Here is a 15,170-nt window from a genome sequence, read left to right as displayed (position 1 = left end):
ATGCCCCAAAATTGTCCCAAATTGCCCCAAAATGACCCAAATAAACTCAAAATCACCCCAAAATCACCCAAAATTGCCCCAAATCGCCCAAAATTGCCCAAAATCGCCCAAAATTGCCCAAAATGGCCCAAAACGGCCCCAAATTCTCACCCAGGCGCAGCTCCAGGGTGGGGGCGGGGCGAGCGTCGTGGGCGCGGCAGCGAATCTGAACCTCGGCCCCGCCCACCAGGGGAAGCTCCGCCCCCTCCAGCAGCTCCAGCTGGGGGGAACTGGGAGGGACTGGGAGAGACTGGGAGTGACTGGGAGGGAACTGGGATCGAACTGGGAGGGACTGGGATAAACTGGGAGGGACTGGGAGGGAACTGGGATCGAACTGGGATCGAACTGGGATAAACTGGGAGGGACTGGGACAAACTGGGAGGGACTGGGAGTGACTGGGACAAACTGGGAGTAACTGGGAGGGAACTGGGAGAGACTGGGAGGGGATTGGGAGGTTACTGGTTTATACTGGGAAGGAACTGGGAGGTCCTGGAGAAGCTTTCGGGGAAATTTGGGGGATTTTGGGAGATACTGGGAGATATTCCCAGTCCATCCCAGTCCCTCCCAGTTTGATCCCAGTCCCTCCCAGTCCATCCCAGTAACCCCTAACCCTAAACCAGTAACGAAAATCCCCGAACCAGTATAAACCAGTAATACCAAATCCCCTCCCAGTCCCTCCCAATCCCTCCCAGTCCCTCCCAGTCCCTCCCAGTTTGTCCCAGTTTATCCCAGTTCCCTCCCAGTTTGTCCCAGTTTGATCCCAGTCCCTCCCAGTCCCTCCCAGTCCCTCCCAGTTTGTCCCAGTCCATCCCAGTCCATCCCAGTTTGATCCCAGTCCCTCCCAGTCCCTCCCAGTCCCTCCCAGTTTGATCCCAGTCCCTCCCAGTCCATCCCAGTTTACCCAGTACACTGAGCTGGGCGGGCCGGGACGCTCGGGTCTCGTTCCCCTCCCCCGCCTGGCAGGTGAAGACGTCGTCGTCCTCCAGGGTCACCGGGCGGATCCGCAGGTGGTGCTCACCTGGACACGCCCACCTCAGGCCACGCCCACCTCAGGCCACACCCACCTGATCCCAACCCTTTAGCCACGCCCCCTCTGACCATGCCCATTTATGTCCCAAATTTTTAGCCCCGCCCCTTTAACGGCCACACCCCTTTGACCAAGACCTTTAGCCCCGCCCCCTTTATGTCCCCTTTAGTCCCACCCCCCTTTAGCCACGCCCATTCCCGACCCCCCTTTAGCCACGCCCCATTGTGACCATACCCCTGAAACCCCGCCCCCTTAACCCCACCCCTTTAACCACTTCCTTTGGCCACGCCCCTTTTCCCCTTTAGCCCCGCCCACTCAGACACGCCCGTTTACGCCTTCACCCCCTTTAAGCCCCGCCCACCTTTGGCAGGGTCTCCGACCAATCGGTAGCGAGGATGGGCCCGGGTGGGCGTGGCCCCGAGCATGAGCCCGGCCCTCGACCACTGCACAGCCACGCCCACCCTGGCCCTGCAGCGAAGCTCCGCCCCCTGGCCCAGAACCACGCTGTGATTGGCAGGTTCCTCCAGGAAGGGCGGGGCCAAGGGGGCGGAGCCTGAGGGGGGAGAGGGAGCGGCCTCTGAGTGACCCTGAGTGACCTCTGACCCCTGCGTGACCCCTGTGTGACCCCTGCCTGACCTTTGACCCCGCAGCTCCCGATGGCCGCCAGCGCCAGCACCGCCTGCCGGGGGTCAAAGGTCAGAGGTCAAACCCAAAAAATTTCACCCCAAAATTCCCCAAATTTTTCCCTAAAATCGATCCTAAAATCCCCAAAATTTCCCCCCCAAAATCCTGAAAATTTTCCCCAAAAATTCCCCCCAAACCCCTCTGGGACCCCCCCCCCAATAAAACCCACCCAGAACCCCCCAAAATTCCCCAAAAAATCCCCTCAGGACACCCCAAAATCCCCCCAAAATTCCCCAAAAAACCCCCTCAGGACACCCCAAAATCCCCCAAAATTCCCCCCAAAAAATCCCCTCAGGACACCCCAAAATCCCCCAAAATTCCCCCAAAATTCCCCCAGAATCCCCAAAATTCCTTCAGGACACCCCAAACCCACCCAGAATCCCCCAAAGTTCCCCCAAAATTTTTAGGGACCCCCCCCAAATTTCCTCCAGACCCCTCCGGGACCCCCCAAAATTCCCCCCAAATCCCCCCCAAATCCCTTCAGGATCCCCCAAAATTCCCCCAAATTTCTTTCAGGACCCCCCCCAAATTCCCCCTCAAACCCCCCCAAATTCCCCCCAAATCCCCCCAAGACCCCCCCAAACATCCCCTAAACCCCTCAGGATCCCCCAAAATTCCCCCAAATTCCCACCGGGACCCCCCCAAAAATTCCCTCAAAACCCATTGGGACCCCCCCCAAAATTCCCCCAAAATCCCCTTGGGGCTCCCCAGATTCTCCCCCCAAAATTCCCCCCAAATCCCCCCCAAATCCCTTCAGGATCCCCCAAATTCCCCCCAAATTTCTTTCGGGACCCCCCCCCCAGGTCCCCCCAAAATCCCCTCGGGCCCCCCCCAAATTGTCCCCAAATCCCGCCCGGGACCCCCCAAAATTCCCCCAAATTCCACCCAGGACCCCCTAAAATTCCCCCAAATCCGCTGAAATTCCCCTCAGGACCCCCCAAAATCCCCCCAGATTCTTCCAGGACCCCCCAAATCTCCCCAAAATCCCCTTGGCACCTCCCAAAATCCCCCCAAATTCCCCCAAAATGCCCCGAAATCCCCCTGAATTCCACTAAACCCCCCCAGGACCCCCCAAATTCTTTCAGGACCCCCCCAAATCCCCCTCAAATGGTTCGGGACCCCCCCAAAATCCCCTCGGGACCCCCCAGATCCCCCCAAAATTCCCCCAAACCACTCAGGACCCCCCAAAATCCCCCCCAGGACCCCCCAAATTCCCCTAAAACCTCTCGGCCCCCCCCAAATTGTCCCCAAATCCCCCAAATCCCGCCCGGGACCCCCCAAAATTCCCCCAAATTCCCCCCCCCCCCCCGGCCCCTCCCCCACTCACCCAGCCCAGCCCCTCCCCCATCCCCGCTCGCGCCCCGCCGCCTTTGGGGGGGGGAGGGGCCCCGGGACCCCTTTTTGGGGGGAGGGGGGCGGGGCTTGAGGCCACGCCCCCAGGTCTCGGCCACGCCCCCTCCGCGCGCTCCCATTGGCGGAGCCGGGATCGGGAATTTGGGGAATGCGGGGGAGGGGCGGGGCCGGGGCCGGGGGGAGGGGCGGGACGGGAACCCCCCCCGGAATTCCCCGAAATGGCAGAAAATGCCCCAAAATCAACGAAAAATGGCACAAAATGCCCCGAAATCAACCAAAAATGGCACAAAATGCCCCAAAATCAGCCGGGATTCCACAAAACGCCCCAAAATCAACGGAAAATGGCACAAAACGACCAAAAATCAACGAAAAATGGCACAAAATGCCCCAAAATCCACCAAAAATGGCACAAAACGCCCCAAAAATCAACGAAAAGTTGCAGAAAATGCCCCGAAATCAACCAAAAATGGCACAAAATGTCCCAAAATCAGCCGGGATTCCACAAAACGCCCCCCAAAATCAGCAGAAATCCGCAAAATTCACCCCCAAATGCCCCAAAATCCACCCGAAATTCCCCAAAATCCCCCAAATTCACCCGAAATTCCCCAAGATTCCACAAATTTCCCCCCAAATTCTCCAAAATTCCCCCAAAATTCCCCCAAAATCCCCCCAAATTCCCCCAAAATCCCCACAGATTCACCTGCATTACCCAAATTCACCCGAAATTCCCCCAAATTCCCCCCAAATCACCCGAAATTCCACCAAATCCCCCCCAAAAATTCATCCCAAAATTCCGCAAAAGCCCCCCGAAATTCCCCCCAAATTCTCAAAAATCCCCCAAAATTCCCCCAAATCCCCATAAGTTCACCTGCATTACCCAAATCCCCTCAAATTCACCCTAAATTCCCCAAAATTCGACGAAATTTTACCTGAAATCCCCCCCCCCCGAAATTCCCCCAAATTCACACGAAATTCCACAAAATTAACCCAAAATTCCCCCGAAATTGGGGGGATTTGGGGGGTCCTGAGGGGATTTGGGGGAAATTTTGGGGGGGATTTGGGGGCAATGGGGGATGGGAAACTGGGGGGAATTTTTGGGGGGGTTTGAGGGGATTTTTGGGGGATCCTGAGAGGATTTGGGGGATTTTGGAGGTTCCTGAGGAGGTTTTGGGGGGTCCTGAGGGAATCTGGGGGGAATTTGGGGGATCCTGAGGGGTTTTGGGGGGGTCCTGAGGGGATTTGGGGGGAATTTAGGGGGTTCTGAGGGGAACTGGGGGGTCCTGAGGGGATTTGGGGGGAATTTGCGGGGATTTGAGGGATTTTGGAGGTTCCTGAGGGGATTTGGGGGATGCTGAGGGGATTTGGGGGGTCCTGAGGCGGTTTTGGGGGATTCTGAGGGGATTTAGGGGGGTTTTGAGGGGATTTGGGGGGATCTGGGGGGGATTTAGGGGAGTTTGAGGGGATTTGGGGGGAATTTAGGGGGGTCTTGAGGGGGACTGGGGGGTCCTGAGGGGATTTGGGGGGGATTTTGGGGGTCCTGAGGGTGTGAGGGTGGAACTGGGGGGTCCTGAGGAGGTTTTGGGGGGTTCTGAGGGGGATTTGGGGGGAATTTAGGGGGGTCCTGAGGGGATTTGGGGGATTTTGGAGGTTCCTGAGGGGATCTGGGTGATCCTGAGGAGGTTTTGGGGGGTCCTGAGGGAATCTGGGGGGAATTTGGGGGATCCTGAGGGGATTTGGGGGGTTCTGAGGGGGATTTGGAGGGAATTTAGAGGGGTTTTGAGGGGATTTGGGGGGATTTGGGGGGGGTTTGAGGGGATTTCGGGCGTTTTGGGGGGTCCTGAGGGGATTTGGGGGGGATTTTGGGGGGGTTTGAGGGGACTTGGGGGAGTTTAGAGGTTCCTGAGGGGTTTGGGGGGGTCCTGAGGGGATCTGGGGGGTCCTGAAGGGATTTGTGGAATTTTGTGGGGGATTTGGGGGCAATGGGGGGGAACTGGGGGGTTTTGAGGGGATTTGAGGGGAATTTAGGGGGGTTCTGAAGGGTTTTGGGGGGGTCCTGAGGGGATTTGGGGGGAATTTAGGGGGGTTTGGAGGGGATTTGGGGGATTTTGAAGGTTCCTGAGGGGATTTGGGGGATTTGAGGGGTTTTGGGGGGGTTCTGAGAGGATTCAGGGGGAATTTAGGGGGGTTTTGAGGGGATTTGGGGGGGTTTGGAGGTTTCTGAGGGGATCTGGGGGGTCCTGAGGGGATTTTGGGGGAATTTAGGGGGGTTTTGAGGGGATTTGGGAGATTTTGGAGGTTCCTGAGGGGATTTGCCCAGGTGAGCCCAGGTACAGCCCAGGTACAGCCCAGGTAAACCCCAGGCCCAGCCCCTCCCTGCCCTCGATCCCCTCCCTTCCCCCCTTTTTCCCCCAATAAAGGCACAGGTGACCCCGCCAGGTGTGTTCAGGTGCGTTCAGGTGTGTTCAGCTGTGTTCAGGTGTGTTCAGGTGTGTTCAGGTGCATTCAGGCGTGTCCAGGCATGTTCAGCTGTGTTCAGGTGTGTTCAGGTGTGTTCAGGCATTTTCAGGTGTGTTCAGGTGTGTTCAGGTGCATTCAGGTGTGTTCAGGTGTGTTCAGGTGCGTTCAGGTGTGTTCATTGCATGGAGAAACGCCCCCAAAATCATCTCAAAAAAATTTTAAAAATCCACAAAAATTGCACAAGCCCCGCCCCAACGGAATCTTCCCCCCAAAAAAACCCCAGAAATAAAAAAAAAAATCCCAAAATTTTGAAAGAAAGTTCAGGAAAATCCTCCCAAAAATTTTTTAAAAGCCAAAAAATAATAAAAAAAAATTGCACAAAAAAAAAATCCCCCCCCCAAAAAATGCCCCCAACAAAACCCAAAATAATGCAAAACCCCCCCAAAATATTAAAAAAAATCCCCCAAAAAATCCCCCAAAACAAAACAAAAAAAAAGACCAAAAAAAAAAAATTGCACAAAAAATGGCCCCAAATCTTCAAAAAAATTAAAAAAAAAAAATCCCGCCAAAAATTAAAAAAAACCAACCAAAAAATTGCACAAAATACCCCAAAAATCCCCCCCCTAAAGAATCTCCCCAACAAAACCCAAAGAAATGCAAAACCCCCCTAAAATACCCCAAAAAATCTCCCAAAATAAAAAAAAATCACCCAAAATTTTTTTTTAAAAAATTGCACAAAAAATTGCCAAAATCCAAAAAAATGCAAAACATACCTCAAAATAAAAAAATTTTAAAAACCCAAAAAATCCCCAAAAATCTCCCAAAATAAAAAAAACACCCAAAAAATTTTTGAAAAAATTGAACAAAAAAATGCCCCCAAAACTTAAAAAAATTTAAAAAAAAATCCCGCCAAAAATTAAAAAAAAACAACCAAAAAATTGCACAAAATACCCCAAAAAAATTCCCCCCAAAAGAATCCCCCCAACAAAACCCAAAGAAATGCAAAACCCCCCTAAAATACCCCAAAAAATCTCCCAAAATAAAAAAAACCCCAAAATTTTATTTAAAAAATTGCACAAAAAATTGCCAAAATCCCAAAAAAATGCAAAAAAATCTCCCAAAATAAAAAAAAAACACCCAAAAAATTTTTAAAAAATTGAACAAAAAAATGCCCCCAAAACTTAAAAAAAAAAAAAAATCCTGCCAAAAATTAAAAAAAAAACAAAAAAATTGCACAAAATACCCCCAAAAATCCCCAAAAAATCCCCTCAACAAAACCCAAAAAAATGCATAACCCCCCAAAATCCCCCCAAAAAATCCCAAAAAATTCCCCAAAATAAAAAAACAATTAGGAAAATTTTTTAAAAATTTGCACAAAAAATGCCCACAAAACTTAAAAAAATTTTTAAAAAATCCCTTGAAAAATTTAAAAAAATCTCCCCAAAAAAACCACAAAAAATTGCACAAAATCCCAAAAAATATCCGAAAATAAAAAAAACCACCTCCCAAATTTTTTTTTTAAATTGCACAAAAAATGCCTGCAAAACTTAAAAAAAATAATAAAAATTAAAAAAAAAAAAAAAGGACAAAATACCGCAAAAATCCCCCCAAAATTCCCCCAAAAATCCAAAAAAATAGATTAAAAATTCAACAAAAAACCCCCCAAATTCTTAAAAAAAAAAACAAAAAAATCCCGCCAAAAATTAAAAAAATACCCCCCAAAAAATTGCACAAAATACCCAAAAATACCCCAAAAATCCCCCCCAAAATCCCAAAAATATAAAAAAAATTAAACACAAAAAAGCCCCAAATTCCAAAAAAAAAAAAAAAAAAAGAAAAAAATTCCGCCAAAAATTAAAAAAATACCCCAAAAAACTGGACAAAATACTCCAAAAATCAAAAAAAAATCCCTCCCAAAATCCCAAAAAAATAGATAAAAAATTCAACAAAAAAATACCCCAAATTCCTAAAAAAAACAAAAAAAAAAAATCCCACCAAAAATTAAAAAAACCCCCAAAAATTTGCAAAAAATCCCCCAAAAAATCCCCCCCCCAAAAAAAATTAACAAAAAAATACGCCGAAATCCTAAAAAACTAAAAATAAATCTAAAAAATCCAGCCAAAAATTAAAAAAAAAAACCAAAAAATTGCACAAAATACCCCAAAAATCCAAAAAAACCCCCATCCAAAATCCCAAAAATAAATAAAAAATTCAACAAAAAAAATCCCAAATTCCTAAAAAAAAAATTTAAAAATCCCACCAAAAATTTAAATCAACCCAAAAATTTGCACAAAATCCCCCAAAAATCCCCCAAAAAATCCCCCCCAAAGTTTAACAAAAAAATACCCCAAATTCCTAAAAAAAAAAAATAAAAAATTTCCGCCAAAAATAAAAAAAACAACAAAAAATTGGACAAAATACCCTAAAAATCCCCAAAAATTCCCCTCAAAATCGCAAAAAATTAAAAAATAATTCAACAAAAAATACCCAAAAATCCTAAAAAAAAAAAAAATCCTGCCGAAAATTTAAAAAAAACCCTCAAAAAATTGCACAAGTACCCCGAAAATCCCAAAAAAAACCCCTCAAAATCGCAAAAAAATTAAAAAAATCTTCAACAAAAATACACCCCAAATTCCTAAAAAAAAAAAAAAAATCCCGCCAAAAATTACAGAAAACCCCCAAAATTTGCACAAAATACCCTAAAAATCAAAAAAAAACCCCACCCAAAATCCCGAAAAATTAAAAAAAAATCAACAAAAAATATCCCAAATTCCTAAAAAATAAAAATAAATCTAAAAAATCCAGCCAAAAATTAAAAAAAAAAAAAAAAAAAATTGCACAAAATCCCCCAAAAATCCCCTCAAAATAGCAAAAAAATTTTTAAAAATTTCAACAAAAAAATACCCTAAATTCCTAAAAAATAAAAATAAATTTTAAAAATCCCGCCAAAAATTAAAAAAAAAACCAAAAAAATTGCACAAAATACCCCGAAAATCCCAAAAAGTCCCCTCAAAATAGCAAAAAATTTTAAAAAATGTTCAACAAAAAATACCCAAAATTCCTAAAAAAAAAAAAAATTAAAAAACCCAGCCAAAAATTTTTAAAAAAGCAAAAAATTTGCACAAAATACCCTGAAAATCCAAAAAAAATCCCCCCCAAAATCCCAAAAAATGGATAAAAGTTTAACAAAAAAATACCCCAAATTCCTAAAAAAAGGAAAAAAAAAATTTTAAAAATCCCGCGAAAAATTAAAAAAAAACCCAAAAATTTGCACAAAATACCCTAAAAATCAAAAAAAAAACCCCACCCAAATCCCGAAAAATAAATAAAAAATTCAACAAAAAATATCCCAAATTCCTAAAAAATAAAAGAAATTTTAAAAATCCAGCCAAAAATTAAAAAAAAAACCCAAAAAGTTTGCACAAAATACCCCAAAAATCCCCAAAAACTCCCCTCAAAATCCCAAAAAATAAATAAAATTCAACAAAAAAATACCCCGAAATCCTAAAAAAATCCCCTAAAAACTAAAAAAAATCCCCCAAAAAACCGAAAAAAATGACTTAAAAAACCCCCAAAAAATCCAAAAAAAGTATAAAAAAACCGCAAAAAAATAAAAAAATCCACTCAAAATAATTTTTAAAATCTCCCCGAAAATTGCGCAAAAAATCCAAAAGAAATTCCCCAAATTCCAAAAAGCACAAAAAGCCCAAAAAAAGCCGAAAATGGCGACTGTGGCAAAAGGGGCTCAAAATGGCGGCTGTCGTAAAAGGGGCTCAAAATGGCGGCTGTCGTAAAAGGAGCTCAAAATGGCGGCTGTCGTAAAAAGGGCTCAAAATGGCGGCTGTCGCAAAAGGGGCTCAAAATGGCGGCTGTCGTAAAAAGGGCTCAAAATGGCGGCTGTGGCAATAGGGGCTCAAAATGGCGGCTGCCGTAGAACGGGCTCAAAATGGCGGCTGTCGTAAAATAGGGCTCAAAATGGCGGCTGTCGTAAAAGCGGCTCCAAATGGCGGCTGTCGTAAAAGCGGCCGGAAATGGCGGCTGTCGTAAAGCGGCCGTAAAGCGCCACCGTCGCAAAACTGTCGCAAAAGGTGCCGTAAAGCAGAACTGTCGCAAAAGGTGCCGTAAAGCGCGACTGTCGTAAAAAGGGCAGTAAAGCGTGACTGTCGCAAAAGCGGCCGTAAAGCGCGACTGTCGCAAAAGGGGCCGTAAAGCGCGACTGTCGCAAAAGCTGCCGTAAAGCGCGACTGTCGCAAAAGGGGCCGTAAAGCGCGACTGTCGCAAAGGGGGCCGTAAAGCGCGACTGTCGCAAACCGTGCCGTAAAGCGTGACTGTCGTAAAGCACAGGTGTCGTAAAATGAGCCGAAAATCGCGGCTGTCGCAAAATGGCCGTTCAGCCTCCCGGGATGGATTTTACTGCATTTCCCCAGTGCTGCCGTTCAGCCGTGTTTATCAGAGCCTTTGCACGCGGGTGTTTAAAGCACTTTAATGGCCTCTCCCGCCGGGCCGTGGCTGCCGCGGGGCCGCTCCCAGCCCTCGGGCGCTGTTCCAGCCCCGTTTGCTGCACGGGCGCTGCCCGCAGCCGCCGCCCCGCCCCTCCCGCGACTCCGCCCCTCGCCGCCGTGAGTCTGCAGCGGGAACTGCCTCCTCCTCTCCTTGGCACCGCGCGGCTTCCGTACCCGCGGCCCCCGCCCCCGCTTGGCACCGCGCGGCTTCCGTAGCCGCGGCCCCCGCCCCCTCCCGCCACCGCCGCTTCTCCCCCGTTCTCTGCGATTGCAGCCGCTCCTGCCGCCCCCCCCCGTCCCCTTTGCCGGCGCAGCGGCGCCGGTTCTGGCCCCGGTCCCGCCGTAGCTGCCGCGTCTTTGCCGTTCCCCGCGGCTCCGGGATCTGCGGTGCCGAGAGCGCCTGGCGCGGCCGCGCCGCGTCCCCAGCGCCCCCTGTGCGCGTTGCCGCCCCCCCAAACCCCGGCGCTCCGAGCCGCCCACGGGCCCCGGGCCGGGCGGACGCCCCCGGTTCACCCCGTCCCTGCCGCCGTTTCGCCGCCATCCCCCGATCCCGCCACAGCACCGGGGTCCGCCCAGCCGCCCCGTGCCGGCGCCGCGGCGTCCGCACCGGCGGCTGCAGCCTCTCCCGCCGCTCCTCCCGCCACCCCGGGATCATCTCCCGCCGGCGCCGCCGCCCGTGGCCGCTTCCCCGCTCCTGCCGCCGCCGCCGCTCCATGGCGGCCGAGCCGCGCCTTCCCCCCCGCACCCTCCCGTTTCAGAGCCGCTGGACGGCGCGGCTCCGCCGCCTCCCGCAACCGCGGCCGTCCCGGCGTTCCCTTCCGCGGCCGCAGCCGCGGCCCCGGCGCCCGTTCCCGCAGCTCCGCCGCCTCCCGCGCTGCCCGCCCGCCATACCCACCCCCCCCCCCCCCCGCGCCATGATGACGCCGTGACGCAAACCGCGCATGCGCGGTTGCTACAGCCAGCGGCGCCGCTTCCGGGATCAGCCGCGCGCATGCGCGGTTCGATCTGCGCGGCCCCGCCGCCGTCCCCCCCCCCCTCGTTGCTTTGGCCGCAGCTTTGGCGCAGCCGGGTCCCGGTTATTGGCGATTAATGGCGGCGTTAATTGGTGATTAATTAGCGATTAATAGCGGCGTTAATTGAGGATTTACTAGCTGTTAATAGCGGCGTAATTTAAGGGTTTATTAGCGATTATTAGCGGCGTAATTTAAGGGTTTATTACCGATTAATAGCGGCGGTAATTAAAGATTTATTCGTATTAATAGCGGCGTTAATTAAAGATTAATTAGCGATTAATAGCAGCGTTAATTAAGGATTATTTAGAGATTACTGGCCGCGTTTATTGGTGATTTATTAGCGATTAATAGCGGCATTAATTAATGCTTTATTAGAGATTAATGGCGGCGTTAATTGGTGAATTATTACCGATTAATGGCGGCGTTAATGAAAGATTAATTAGCGATTAATGGCCGCTTTAATTGGTGGATTTGTTAGCAAATAATGGCGGCGTTAATTAAAGATTTATTAGCTATTAAGCGGCGTTCATTGGTGATTTATTAGTGATTAATGGCGGCGTTAATTGGTGATTTATTAGCTATTAATACCAGCGTTAATTAAGGATTTATTGGGGATTGATGGCGGCGTTAATTGGTGATTAATTAGCGATTAATGGCGGCGTTAATTGGTGATATATTAGCGATTAATGACAGCGTTAATTGGTGATTTATTAGCAATAAATGGCGGAGTTAATAAAGGATTTATTAGCGAATAATGACGACTCTAATTAAAGATTAATTAGCGATTAATGGCAGCGTTAATTAAAGATTAATTAGTGATTAATGGCAGCGTAGATTTATGATTTATTAGCTATTAATAGAGGCGTTAATTAAGGCTTTATTAGCGATTAATGGCGGCCTTAATGAAAGATTAATTAGCGATTAATGGCGGCGTTAATTAAGGATTTTCTAGCGATTAATAGCGGCCTTAATTGGTGATTTACTAGCTATTAATAGCGGCGTTCATTAAGGATTTATTAGCGATTAATGGCGGCGTTAATTAAAGATTTCTTAGGGATTAATGGCGGTGTTAATTGGTGATTTATTAGATATAATTAGCGGCGTTAATTAAGAATTTATTAGCGATTATTAGCGGCGTAATTTAAGGATTTATTAGCAATTAATAGCGGCGGTAATTAAAGATTTATTCGTATTAATAGCGGCGTTAAGGATTTATTAGCGATTAATAGCGGCCCTAATTAAAGATTAATTAGCGATTAATGGCGGCGTTAATTGAGGATTATTTAGAGATTACTGGCCGCGTTTATTGGTGATTTATTAGCGATTAATAGCGGCATTAATTAAGGCTTTATTAGCGATTAATGGCGGCGTTAATTGGTGATTTATTAGCAAATAATGGCGGCGTTAATTAAAGATTTATTAGCGACTAATGGCGTTAATTAAGGAGTTATTAGTGATTAATAGCGGCGTTAATTAAAGATTAATTAGCGGTTAATGACAGCATTAATAAATTGTTAATTAGCAATTAAGGGGAGATTAATGCCGGCTTTATTAATGATTAATTAGCGATTAATGGGAGATTGATGATGGCATTAATTAAGGAATAATTAACGTTTAATTACAGCATTAATGACTGATTAATGACAGCATTAATTAATGACTCATTAGCGATTAATGGGAGATTAATTGAGGGGGAAAATGCAAATTTTGGGAGAAAAATTTGGGAATTTTTAGGGGGAAAAATTGGGAAATTTTAGGGAAAAAAAGCAGAAATTTGAGGGGAAAAGTTGGAATTTTTTGGGGGGAAAATTGGGAATTTTGGAGGAAAATTTTGGGGAAAATTTTGGGGAATTTTGGGGGAAAATTTTTGGGAATTTAGGGGGAGGAAATTGGGAATTTCGGAGGGAAAAACTGGGAAATTTTGGGGGAAAATTGGGAATTTTGGAAGAAAATTTTTGGGGAATTTTGGGGAAAATTTTGGGGAATTTGGGGGGAGGAAATTGGGAATTTCAGGGGGAAAAATTGGGAAATTTTGGGGAGTAAAAAAAGGGAATTTTTGGGGCAGGAAATTTGGAGGAGAAAAGGAAATTTTGGGGGGAAAAACTTGGGAATTTTGGGGCAGGAAATTGGGAAATTTGGGAGGGAATTTTAAGAAGAAAAATTTGGGAATTTTGGGGGAAATTTTGGGGGAGAAAATTGGGAATTTTAGGAGGGGAAAATTGGGAATTTTAGGGGGGGAAAATTGGGAATTTTGGGGGAAAATTTTTGGGGAATTCTGAGGAATTTTCTGAGGAGAAAATGAAATCTAAATAAAATTTAAAATTCAAATTTATTTAAAAGAGGAAATAAAGGCACAGGCGACTCATTCGGGGGTGTCCAGGTGCGTTTATTGCTCGGGGAAGGGGCACATTTGCATATCCGGACCACGCCCACTGCACACCTGGGGGTCGTTTACATACTTAGGCCACGCCCATTCACAACTGGGCCACGCCCACTGACCACGTGGGGGTCATTTACATACTTAGGCCACGCCCATTGCAGACATGGGGGTTATTTACATACCAGGGCCACACCCATTGCACACCTGGGGGTCATTTACATACTTAGGCCACGCCCATGCACACCTGGGGATCATTTGCATAACTGGGCCACGCCCATTGTAGACCTGGGGGTAATTTACATACTTAGGCCACGCCCATTCACATCCGGGAGTCATTTACATACCTGGAGCACGCCCATTCACACCTGGGGCATTTACATACCTGGACCACGCCCATTCACACCTGGGGATCATTTGCATACTTTGGTCACGCCCATTCACACCTGGGGGTCATTTGCATACCTGGTCCACACCCATTGCACACCTGGCGGTCATTTACATACCTAGGCCACGCCCATTCACACCTGAACCATGCCCACCATGCACCTAGGGATCATTTGCATACCTGGGCCACGCCCATTCACAGGTGCGGCTCATTTGCATACCTAGACCACACCCACTGTACACCTGGGGGTCATTTACATACATAGGCCACGCCCATGCATACCTGGAGATCATTTGCATACCTGGGCCAAGCCCATTGTCGACCTGGGGGTGATTTACATACCTAGGCCACGCCCATTCGCAACTTGAGATAATTTGCATACTTAGGCCACGCCCCCAGCAGACCTGGGTGTCATTTACATACCTGGGCCACGCCCATTGACACCTGGACCACGCCCACTGCACATGTCGGGATCATTTGCATACTTGGACCAGGCCCATTCACACCTGGGGTAATTTACATCCTTAGGCCACGCCCATTCACACCTGGGGATCATTTACATACCTGGGCCACACCCACATCACACCCAAACTCTCCAATTTTCACCGATTTTCACCAAATTTTCACCGATTTTCCCCAAATTTTCGCTCTTTTTCCCCAATTTGATGCCCCCAGGTGTCCCCAAGTCTCCAATTTTCACCAATTTCCCTCAAATTTTCACCATTTTCCCTCATTTTGGTACCCCCAGGTGCCCCCAAACTCTCAAATTTTCACAGATTTTCCTCAAATTTTCACCGATTTTCACCAAATTTTCACCATTTTCCCCCAAATTTTCGCCATTTTTCCCCATTTTGGTGCCCCCAGGTGTGCCCAGGTGCCCCCAGGTGTGCCCAGGTCCATCTCAGGTGCCCCCAAATGCTCCAATTTTCACTGATTTCCCTCAAATTTTCATGGATTTCCCTCAAATTTTCACCGATTTTCCTCAAATTTTCCTCAAATTTTCCCAAATTTTGCTGTTTTTCCCCATTTCAGAGCCCCCAGGTGTGCCCAGGTGTGCCCAGATCCATCTCAGGTGTCCCCAAACTCTCCAATTTTCACCGATTTCCCTCAAATTTTCACGGATTTCCCTCAGATTTTCACGGATTTCCCTCAAATTTTCACCGATTTTCCCCAAATTTTCGCCGTTTTTTCCCAAATTTTCGCCTTTTTTCCCCATTTTCGTGCCCCCAGGTGTGCCCAGGTGTAGCTCAGGTGCCCCCAAACTCTCAAATTTTCACCGATTTTCCTCAAATTTTCACCGTTTTTCACCAAATTTTCACTGTTTTTCACC

The 15,170-nt window shown here is 47.5% G+C and overlaps 1 long non-coding RNA gene across 1 annotated transcript; it reads left to right on the top strand.

Annotated features, from left to right (window-relative positions):
• Positions 1-581: 581 nt before the first annotated feature.
• LOC139586295 (uncharacterized) lies at positions 582-879 on the top strand. Its single transcript, XR_011677688.1, has 2 exons — positions 582-637; positions 772-879. It is a non-coding gene; the product is annotated as an uncharacterized lncRNA (long non-coding RNA).
• The last annotated feature ends 14,291 nt before the right edge of the window (positions 880-15,170 follow it).

The sequence above is a fragment of the Agelaius tricolor genome, unplaced genomic scaffold (genome assembly GCF_023055355.1).
Source record: "Agelaius tricolor isolate 1412-34295 unplaced genomic scaffold, bAgeTri1.0.p SCAF_111, whole genome shotgun sequence".
Lineage (NCBI taxonomy): Eukaryota > Metazoa > Chordata > Aves > Passeriformes > Icteridae > Agelaius > Agelaius tricolor.
This window is presented reverse-complemented; position numbering and strand designations above follow the sequence as displayed.